At 32.6% G+C, this 11,463-nt stretch overlaps 1 pseudogene; it reads left to right on the top strand.

The window, feature by feature from the left end:
* The first annotated feature begins 9,837 nt into the window (after positions 1 to 9,837).
* LOC105801095 (60S ribosomal protein L37-3-like) lies at positions 9,838 to 10,893 on the top strand (annotated as a pseudogene).
* The last annotated feature ends 570 nt before the right edge of the window (positions 10,894 to 11,463 follow it).

Genomic DNA, 11,463 nt, shown 5'->3' with positions numbered 1-11,463 from the left:
AGGAACTTGTAAGGAAAAGTGTAGAAAAATAAACAGCACAAGAAATGTTTACTTAATTCGATTTTTCTACATTTGTGAGACCTTGTCCAGAGAGAATATTCACTATTCAAGCAAGTGATTTAGTTAAAATCGAATTAACCAATCGAACCGATCTGATTTGGTTAATCGATCAGTGGTCAAATTTAGTTTGGTCGGAGGTCGGTTAATGATTTTTTAGAATTTCAGTTATCGGTTAATTCGGTCCGAAATTGGGTAATTAACCGAATTAACCAATTAACCGAAATATTTGTTGTTTTCAAGACTTAAGTAGTGTTTGGTTGTTAACTTTCATAACTTTTGTAGTGTTTCTAATGTCTTATTTGTTGTTTTCACCTCCATTTAAAGTTTTTTGAACTATTAAATAAAAGAAAATGAACATTAACAATGTATTTTTTTTATATTTTTTATACTTACTTTAACCAAAAGACAAAAACATATAAAATTTGGTTAACCGACCGAATTAACCGAAATATTTCGGTCTAGTTAATGTATTTGAAAAAAAATTCGGTTCGGTTAACAGTTAAAATTTTTTACGTTTCAGATAATTCAATTAATAGTAATTCGGTTCGGGTATTAACCAAACCGACCGTTTGAACACCCATATATCCAAACACCTTGTACAACAAGTGCTTCCAAGCTCTAACACTCACCAGTTTAGACTTTTACTTTTATACCTAAAATCTAAATCTCTCCCCTCTAAGTTTTCCCTTTCAAAGCTTAGACTCTAATCAAGTCACACACTTGATTATTACAATTTGATGCACTCACAAAAATGTTTCTCATTGAACAAAATAAAGTGTCTTCAATCAGTACAAAACCTATGCAAGTATCCATAGTATATAAGTGAACAAAATTTGCTAACATACTATATCTTTTACAATCAAGTATCCCATCAAATTAGCAAGATAACGTGCACAAATAATATCTACTAAACAACATAGAATCAGTCTTGAGTCATTGGATATACTTCCTTCTATAGCTTGATTCGATTTGATCCTATCCATGAGTTAAGGGATAGTGATTGCTTTGATTCAATCCAAACAAATCTTCAAGATCTCTTGTTAAGTGAAGTTTGGATATCCAAGATGGGCTAGTAGATGTCCTAAATAACTAAGGAGATTGAAACTTTAAGTAATTTTATTCTCAAAATTTGTCAACTCGAACAAGACAACGTATTTGAGTAGCCAGTGCTACTACTAGTTGGCACTAGTTCAAGCATTGGTACAGACACTCCTTGAAAAATGTCTCAACAATAATAAATTTTAAAAAATTCTAAAATATATAATTAAAAATTAAAAAAATCATAAGAATTTTTATCAAAATTACAAACATGATAAAATAAGAAAAACTAGAAACTTTAAAAACTTTAAACATATATAAATATCAATTTAAAATTTCAAAAATCATAAAATTGAAATATATATATAAATTTAAACATTCAGTCAAACTTTCAGAAACTAAAAAAGAAGAAGTTAAAATGCAACATTATCATACATCGTGTGTATATATTTCAAGGTTGTAAGAAATATTTGTGCTCCAACTTTTAAAATTGACATTTGGCACTATACGGCGTTGACAAATATTGTTGTTATTATATTATACATTCATATTATGTTTATAAAAAATAAAACATAATATTTATTATATTAGTTAAAAATATATGAAAATTAGGTTTTATTCTCCCAAACTATACCTATTTGTATTTAATTTAATTTTTTTGTTTCGTATTAGTAACTTTCATTAGCATGTCTTGTCTAAAGAAATAAAAGAAATTGAAAAATTGAAAAGAAATAATAAAAGATAAGGAAAAGTTAAAATCATATTTTACCTCAGTTTAACTGTTATCTGTAAAAAAAGAAGAAAGATAGAAAGTGTTCATTCGGTGTAAGAAGCAGAAATCCCTAGAATTTGTTCATTCCAATCGTTTCTCTTCAATTTATTGTTCGTTTTGTTTCTGAAACCTCAAACTGGATTGATGTTTGTTTCTCTAAAAACTGAAAACTTTTCCTGTCAAAATCGAGATCCATTTTTGTTTGAATGTTCTTGACTACCTGTATACTGTCACAAGTATTCATATTTTTGAAACCCCAAACCTTTCTTTTCCTTTTTATAATCTGCTTGTGCTGACAGTGGAGTTTTTGACCCAAACAATATCATAATTTTGCGGAGAAGAAGGAATTTTCAACAATGGAAGATGTATCCCAGTCCCGTTAGAGAAGATGAAACTAAAAAAAAAAAGAGCTTTAAGGAATGGGTCTCTAAACCCTAACCTTCTGGAGAAGAAAACCTTTTACCGTCACTTAACTTGTTTTTCTACAAAATAAATATATAAATTAAATTATTTCTTTTCTGAATTTGATTTTCCAAAATAATTTATTTATCCTACATGGGAAAATAGAACACGTGTCCAAATCCTATTCACCCTGCTTTATTTTCTTAACACCGTAAGGCACTTGGACCAAAAATGTTAACAGAGATAAAGCTGAGTACTAATATGGGATAAAAAAAATTTTAATATCTATATGAAAAATGGATATAGTTCGGTAGCTAAATCCATAATATACTATTATTTCAACTATTATTGTACGACTAATTTATTTATTGGCATTAAATTACAGATACTTATGTTAGAACATTGATAACTTAGGTCTTAATGTTGAAAATGAATTGGAAAATGTATTATTAAATGATTGAAGGTATTTCATAAAGAGTGATTCGTTTGAGTATTAATATTCAAAGACGTAAGAATGGATGTTTTAATTTGATTGGATCTAGGAATTGAAGGAGAAGGATAATAGTTGTGTTAACCCATTGGATTAAGATGATAACACTACTAAATTGCTACTTTGTTAGGACTAAAATTAGGTCTTACATTTTAGATTTTTTCAAGAAGCAAGAGAAGATTAGAATTTCTGTTAGTGATGAATTAAGAATGTTTAGAAGTTCCATTTTTAAGTTGTGAGTTACTAAAGAAAATAAAAGTTGACAGACACAAAAAAACTCCTTGATTGAAGACTAGAAGTGCCATTTTTAAGTTGTGTAAGTTACTAAAAAAAATAAAAGTTGAAGGACACAAAAAACTTCTTGATTGATGAGCAAGTAGCAATTTTCCTTTTCACACTTTCTCATCGCAGTGAAAATAGAACTTGTAGTGATATGTTTCAATAGTAAGGTGAAACGATGAGTAGGTATTTAATTAAAGTCCGTATTAGTGTCATTAAACTCCAACACATACTATTTAGAAAATTGAAACCTATTCTCAACAATTCAACTAAAGATAGGTGGAAATGGCTTAAGATAATTAATTGAAAATAATGTTGTTTTGATATACATAATACTCACATGATTTAAGCAAGTTTGAAAATTCTTTGCGATTATATGTTATTAGAATTGTATTGGGGTAGTACATGGAACTCACCTCAAAGTACAAGTTCCACTTGAGGAGAAACCTAGATACTGTACAAGGAAAAATGAGATAACCACTAATGTTCTAGGGGCGTGTAACCCTAATATGAAATTTATATACATGTTACTTGGTTGGGAAGGGTCAACTATTGACGAAAGAGTTCTTCAAGATTCTTTGAGTAGGAAGAATGGTTTAAAACTGCTCATCTATATGTGTTTCTTAGGTTATGATGATAACGAGACTTCATGAGGCACTTCAAACTATTTAAGCAAATTTTTGTATTTAAACTGTAACTTTTAGACATTTTTTTCATAAATTAGGCTAGGTTGTTATTACCTTGTTGATGCGGGTTATATACACTCAATATGGTTCTTAGCCCCCTTTAGAGGGCAACAATATCACTTTAATGAATGAATGTGTGGCTATCAACCTACTAACACTAAATAGTTATTTTAACATACTTTCGCATGAAATGTAATTAAAAGGTGTTTCGATCTTTTAAAGATGAGATGGGGTGTAGTTAGGAGCCATTTTTTCTATCTCATTAGGACACGATCCAATTATCCTTTCATGTTGCTTGTTGCACAATTATATTCGCAAAGAAATGTCTTAAGACGCTTTGGAATGTGATGATGAAGCTTCAAGTATTGAGGATGTCAAATATGATACTAATGAAGCATTAGTTTTTGGAATTGAGCCTACAAATGAGTGGACCATATGTAGACAACAACTTGATATGGATATGTTTAATGAGTGGGGGACTACTCGATCAAGGAGGTGAGGTAATGGAAAAATGAGTTCAATTTGATGTTTTGAATCTTCAATAAATGTAAAACTAAGGATTTTTTTTATACATGAACTAAGTTTAGTTGTCTATGCTCAAACTATATTTTTGTATATATTTATTTGTATTTTCATGTAATGTGTGCATTTCTTTGTATGAAATATCTTTATGTTTCTATCTTTTCATTTTAGCTATACTAGTTTTGATAAAAATTATGATATGTCATGTTAATAAAAGTTGGCATATATAAATATATGATAGGTCGAGAGGTAAACTTTGAAGGTGAGAGTTCAAATAGCAAGTCTATTATGATACACTAGAAGATGAAGATGGTAGAATTTTGGTATAGTGCCTTCTTGAATTGTATCATATAGGCATCCACAATGTTGATTGTAACTTTAAACAAGGGTATCTACTTGTACTTTAGTTTATATTTGAACCCGTTTAATAATTTTTTATATGAATATGTATGCAAAGTCATAAAAATGCAACCCTATTTAAGAATAAGACACTACCATATTTTGAAGATTTCAGTATGCTATATGGTAAAGGCCATGCCATTGGAAAGGAAGCTCAAATAGTAGTTGGCATTATTGAAGAGTTAGAAGATGATGAAGATGATAATGGTGAAATAAAGAACAATGCAAATAGTACAAGTGTGGGAGAATCTAACATGGTTGGTACTGGAAATGTTGGGTTATTAATAGATCTTGAAGACATTGGCCAGTCAACGTCCTCCATCTATTAGTAGAGGCCAAATTAGAAGGGTTGAAAAAGTTGGAAAGAGTAAGATGGGCTCGGATTCTAACGATAAGGCTATTTTTTTAGGAATTATTGAGGTGATGGGAAGCAAAATAGTTGAAGCCATAAATAAATTGACAAAGAGTTTAAGGACATATCACTTTATTGCTCAAAAGTCTATGCAGTTTTGGGATGAGTTGATGAAAATATCAAGACTATCCAAATTGAAAAACTTGCTGCATCAAGGAAGATTCTTAAAATTCAATAACTATGCTTATTCTTTTTCACTACCCCAATTGAACAGAAGGAGGTATGGGTGAAGGGATTGCTAATTGAGGGAAATTAGTGATATGATATTTTAAGGATATTCTCCTGACTTTTTATTGTGTTTTGGCTTTAGTTTATTGATGATAGGTGATATGTAATGACATTTTGTAATGTGAATATGCTATGGAACTATTGAAATAACAATAGATATGTAAATGTGCTATGAACTAAGTATCATACTGTTCATGTAAAATGTTCGACTTTGTAAATTGCGTGCGAGACTAATATTATTTGATTAATTACTTTTAATTTTCTATTTTTATACTTACTTTATATGGTTGTGATATTTAACCATTTATGATTAGTTATGTTTAGGTAATGTAGTTGAAAAGCTCAACTAGCTTTACTAATTTGATCTTTTATCTATTAGATTAGAAAAATTATTCGCATATTACTACTTGTTTTAAAAATAGTTTGGAGTAATTTATTGTAACGACCCAATTTTTATGGTGTTGAGAAATTAGGGTTTGAACCAAATTTAATAAACTAAATTATTAAATAAATTATAATTCAATGGTCACATGTTGAATACGAAAATAGTAGGATTGAATCATTAAGTGAAATTAAAATAAATAAATTTCTAAGAATAGTAATAGGAATTAAAATAGTTGTTGTAGACAAACTTTGCTAAAGGCAGATATCTCTCCTGACTTTCACTGAACTCGATAACACAGTTACACAACATGTCTTCGAGAATCTGAATCACCCTTTCCGATTGACCATTTGTGTGAAGATGATAAGCCATACTGAAGTTAAGCTTCGAACCAAAAGCGTTCTGAAGACTCCTCCAAAATCTCGAAGTGAAACGCGACTATCTATCAAAAATAATAGAAATCAACACACCATGTAGTTGGACAATCTCAACTATATACAACTCTGCCAACTTCTGCATTGAATAACTAGTACGCACTGCCAGGAAATGTGCACTCCTCAAGAATCAATTGACAATAACCTATACTGAATCCTTCTTTTTCAAGGTCAAAGGCAAACCCGAGACAAAATTCATCTTGATTCTATCCCATTTCCACTTTAGAATCTTAATCTACTGAATTAAACTTGAAGTATGTTGATGCTTCACCTTCACCCTCTGACAAACTAAACATTTAGATACGAAGTATGTCATATCATGCTTTAATCCGAGACACCAATACAGCTCTTGAAGATCCTGATACATCTTATTATGCATAGCGTATGGGCCACTATGCACCTCGATAAGAATTGCATGCCTAAGCTCTATATTAATAGGCACACAAAGTCTCCCTCAGAAACTCAAAATACCATCGAAATTTAGCTCGAAGTCTCCACCACTACCTTCCTTAACCTATTGGATCTTCTTCTACAAACTATCATTAATCAACTATCTTTTCTTGATCTGCTGCGACAGAGTCGACTTTACTTGAAGTTTAGCCAACAAACCACCATCATCAGTCATACTGAGATGTGCAAACATTGCTCGCAACTCAACCATCGATTTTTGACTCAAGGAATCAACAACAACATTCACTTTGTCCGGATGATACTTAATCACACAATCGTAGTCTTTTAGCAGCTCAATCCAATGTCTCTGTCTCAAGTTCAACTCCTTACGGGTAAGGAGATACTTAAGACTCTTGTGATTAGTGTAAATGACACACCTCTCACCATACAGATAATGTCGCCAAATCTTGAGCGCAAAGAACATTGCAGCTAACTCCAAATCATGGGTCGAGTAATTACGCTCATGTGGCTTCAACTATCTCGAGGCATACGACACCATCTTACCATATTGAATCAGAACACATCCAAGACCTGTATACGATGCATCACTGTAGACCACATACTTCTTCCCAGCCTATGGCTGAATCAACACTAGCGCCTCAATCAAAACTACTTTAAGCTTCTCGAAACTCCTCTGTCTCTCATCCATCCACTCAAACACCGCATTCTTTTAAAGTAGCTTTATTAAGGGTGCAACTATGATGGAGAACCCCTCAATAAATAATAGTAACCAGCCAACCCCAAGAAGCTCCGAACCTCAGTGAAGCTCTTCGATTGCTCCCACTCTAGAATAGTATCAATCTTCTTCGGGTCAACTCTGATCTCATCAAAAGACACCACATACCCCAAATACATCACCTCTTTTAACCAAACTTGCACTTTCTCAACTTAACAAACAATTGCTTCTCTCACAAAATTTGAAGAACAATCCATAGATGTGCATCATGATCATCCTTGGTTTAAGAATACACAAGAATGACATCTATAAAAAACTATAAACTGATTCGGATATAAGTGAAAGACTCAATTTATTAGATCCATGAATGCTACTGGTGCGTTAGTCAACCCAAATGGCATAACCAAGGACTTGTAGTAACCATACCGGGTCTTGAACGTAGTCTTGAGAATATCAGACTCCTTCACCTTAAGCTGATAATATTCGGACCTCAAATCAATCTTTGAGAACATCGTCGCTCATCTGAACTGATCAAATAGGTCACTAATCTGGAGTAATGGGCACTTGTTCTTGATGGTTAACTTATCCAGCTATTGGTAGTCAATACACAGCCTCAAGGTAACATCATTCTACTTCACAAACAATACTGGTACTCCCCAAGGAGATACACTCGGCTAGATGAACCCTTGATCTAATAAATCTTGTAATTGAACCTTCATCTCCTTGAGTTCCCTTAGTTCCATGTGATAGGGTGCAATGGACACAGATACAGTACTCGATAAAAAGTCAATACCAAACTCTACCTCCTTATCTAGTGGCAAACCAGGTAAATCTTCTAGAAACATATCATAAAAATCCCTCACGGTGTGGATAACTTGAACTTTTAGTTCCTTACTCCCAGAATCCAGTACATAGGCCAAGTACGTCTCACAGCCTTTACCTATCATCTTCTCGGCTTTAGTTACTGAAATCACATTAGAGAGAAATTTGGGTCTCTCCCCAACGACCACAATCTCTAGGTCGTCTCTACCTCACGAGGTAATCTACTTAGTCTCGAAGTCCACCTTTGCCTTGTGCTCGGTCAGTCAATCCATGCCAATAATAACATCAAACCCATGAAACGACATCTCCATCAAATCCATAGGGAAGACATGTCCCTGAACCATCAGTGGACACCTTCGGTACACTCTGTCAACTATGACACTCTCGCCCAAAAAGCTTCTAACTGTCATACCCAACCTAATAGTCTCTATCGGAATCCCCAACTCACCAACCAAATTGCTCATGATATATGAATGAGTAGAACCTGAATCAATTAGCGAAAACAAAGAAATAGATTGCAACGTAAAAGTACCTGAATCACGTCAGTCGACTCTTGATCCCATAGCTCCCTAGCTACATAAGCATGAGCTAGTCCTTCAGAATCAGTCTGAACAGCTACAGTATGACAATTTAATCAAGTTTTACGACCTTTCTAAGACCCTCTAATATTCATATTTAACAAAAATTCATGATAATTTAATCAACTTTTTATTTTAGTCCCTAAATGCAAAACTAACAAAAATCACTTTACAAATTAGTCCTATTTCATTTCCAAGTTTACAAATCTATCATTTAACATTAAAACATTAAAAACCAATGGTAACTTTTCAAACTATAACATTTTTACAATTTAATCACCAGGATAGCTAGATTAAGCTATAAAAATATCAAAAACATAAAAATTATTAAAAACGGTCTTAAGAATACTCACATGCAAAGGGTCAAATGTCTTTGTAAGATTGAAGCTTTTCTTTCCTTAACAATGGTGAATTTTCAGTGCTAGAGAAAAAATGAGAAAGATGATGATGATGTTTTCTTTCTTTTATTTTTATTTTTCCTTATTTTAATAACTTTAACATAAAATAATCAAAAGAAACAAGTATTAACCGTACATGTTTTTCCATTTTGGTCTATTTTCAATATAAGTCTTCACATGATTACCATTTAAGCCTTTTAATTAATAGAAATCAATAATAATTAACTTTTACGTTTTTTTCAATTTATTCTCTTTACTCTACTTAACCGTTCAATTACCAAAATTACGGACCAAAATCTAATATAATATCATAATATACTAGTAAATATTAATAAATAATATTTACCAACTCAATTATCAAAATACAGGGTTCCGAAACTATCGTTTCCGATACTTAAACAACAAAGCTAGAAAAAGAAAACATGTGAGGTTGGTCTCGAGATCCAATGTCGAGACATAAGAGACCTTGCTTGAGACAAAATTTCTTATGTCTCAAGACAGTTTAAAAAGCAAAAATGCCTAAAATAAATGTAAGCTTGTTTCGAGACAAGAAGACCTCTGTCTTAAAACACACCATTGAAATTTGATAATTGAGTTTGGGAATAGGCATGCATTCCCCCTATTCCGCGGGCCCACAACCAAACGGGCGTTTGGTTGGCTGTAATGTTATTACAGCCCTAATCGGTTTCGCCCCTATTACCTCCATTGCCCGTAATAGCCATTACGCCCCCTCAGCGCCGATTAGGATTCCGCCCTTGTTTCATATTTTCTATTCCATTTTATACCCTCATCAAGCTTTCGATTCTCCCATGTTTCCCTTTCTTTTCCCTTCCATCAGTTCTGCCATCGGTTCTTCTCGTTTGTTTCTTTTATTTTCTTTATGGATTATCTCTATTTATTTCTCTTTTTCCACCCCTTGATCTACTTGTATATTTGAAAATGAAATTAAACAAAGTGGTAATGTGTAAGGAAATGGAACATGGAGTTTTGGTAAAAGAAGGAACAAGACCCACACTCTCTACGTTAGGTGTGGCCGCCGTAGCTTCCATTACCAGGAGAGTCGTTGCTCTGCCTGTGCTTTCCCTGTTGCTCGTAAGAGGACATGTAAGTGCCTCGTCCGTTTTTTCTTTGTTATTAAGATCGTTTATTGTGTTTTTAGTTTTGTTGTTAACTTTGTTCCTAAGTCTAATTTGCAATTAGATTTCTCGAATTGACTAGTGGGGTTTCTTTCTTTATGTGCTTATATATCAAAGCTAATATCTTTGACATGAATATGTATTTGGGTTTCACTTTGAATGCGTTTATTCAGATAAGAATTCAATTTCCTGAATATGGTGGGAAAAATGGTGTGATTAAAATTTTAAGATGTTTCTATATAAAACTATGGACTTGTAGTTCGAATCAATGTGTTTTCTTCCTGAACCATAGATTTGTTAGTTGTAATGTTACATGAAATGTGCTTATACCAGTAGTAATACTTCAAGTAGTTTGAATGAACATGCGTTTTGATGTGTTTATATGATACGATTGGATTGTAATTTGGTGTTAGTCCTTAAATCTAAGGGGAATTGCTTTATTGTGGGATTCAGATAACTAGAGTGTGAAGGCAATCAGAAGAAATACCACTGGAACCGGTAGGATGAGATATCTGCACCATGGCCTTCGCAGGTTCAAGACTGGTTTCAGAGAAGGTAATGAGTTGCTAATTCTTTTTGCTAATGGGTTTATAATTTTAAGCTTCTTTTCATTCTGTTTTGTTCAAAGCATATCTTTGGAGTTTGTTTCTATTTTCAATTCTGGTGTTGGATTATGATCTAGGTACTGAAGTAGCACTGAGGAAGAAGGTTGCAGCAACTTCTACTTGAGGTATTACAAGGTTGTTTTGAATGAAGCCGTCTCTTTTTAGGAAAACTTTTACGAGAACATTACTCTCGAGGGGTGTTATTATATTGAATGCTTTAGCTGTTTTTAGTTTACGATTATGGAGTTGCATTATATTTTGAATAAGGATGAATACTTTAGTTTTTCTCTAGTTTATTTTTGAGGAGTTGCTTCAAATTTTGAACGAGGATGGACAAGGCTATTGTTGGTTGACACTTAGTTACTTGATACATTTTTTGGGGATGAAGTTAATGTATGTTCTTGTTTTTGGTTATAAATGATGCCCTAATATTGCTTCAAGATAGTTTAAAATTTAAACTCATTTGTGTTTCGCTTATTATTATCAACACTACTTCTAGTCGAATATTGTGGTCAGAGAAAACACTTCCATATATGCTGGTTTTTTAGGGTGGAAGCCATAAGATGCCAGTTTACTAGTATTCTCTTATAGAATTTGGATTTACGCAGACATTGTACAAATGCATATTTGGTTTTTGAGGGTGGAAGCCATAAGAGGGATAAAATACAAATGCATCTATGTTACTTTACTTAGA

The sequence above is a fragment of the Gossypium raimondii genome, chromosome 11 (genome assembly GCF_025698545.1).
Source record: "Gossypium raimondii isolate GPD5lz chromosome 11, ASM2569854v1, whole genome shotgun sequence".
Classification (NCBI taxonomy): domain Eukaryota; kingdom Viridiplantae; phylum Streptophyta; class Magnoliopsida; order Malvales; family Malvaceae; genus Gossypium; species Gossypium raimondii.
The sequence above is the reverse complement of the archived record's forward strand: the minus strand, read 5'-3'. Positions and strand labels throughout refer to the sequence as shown.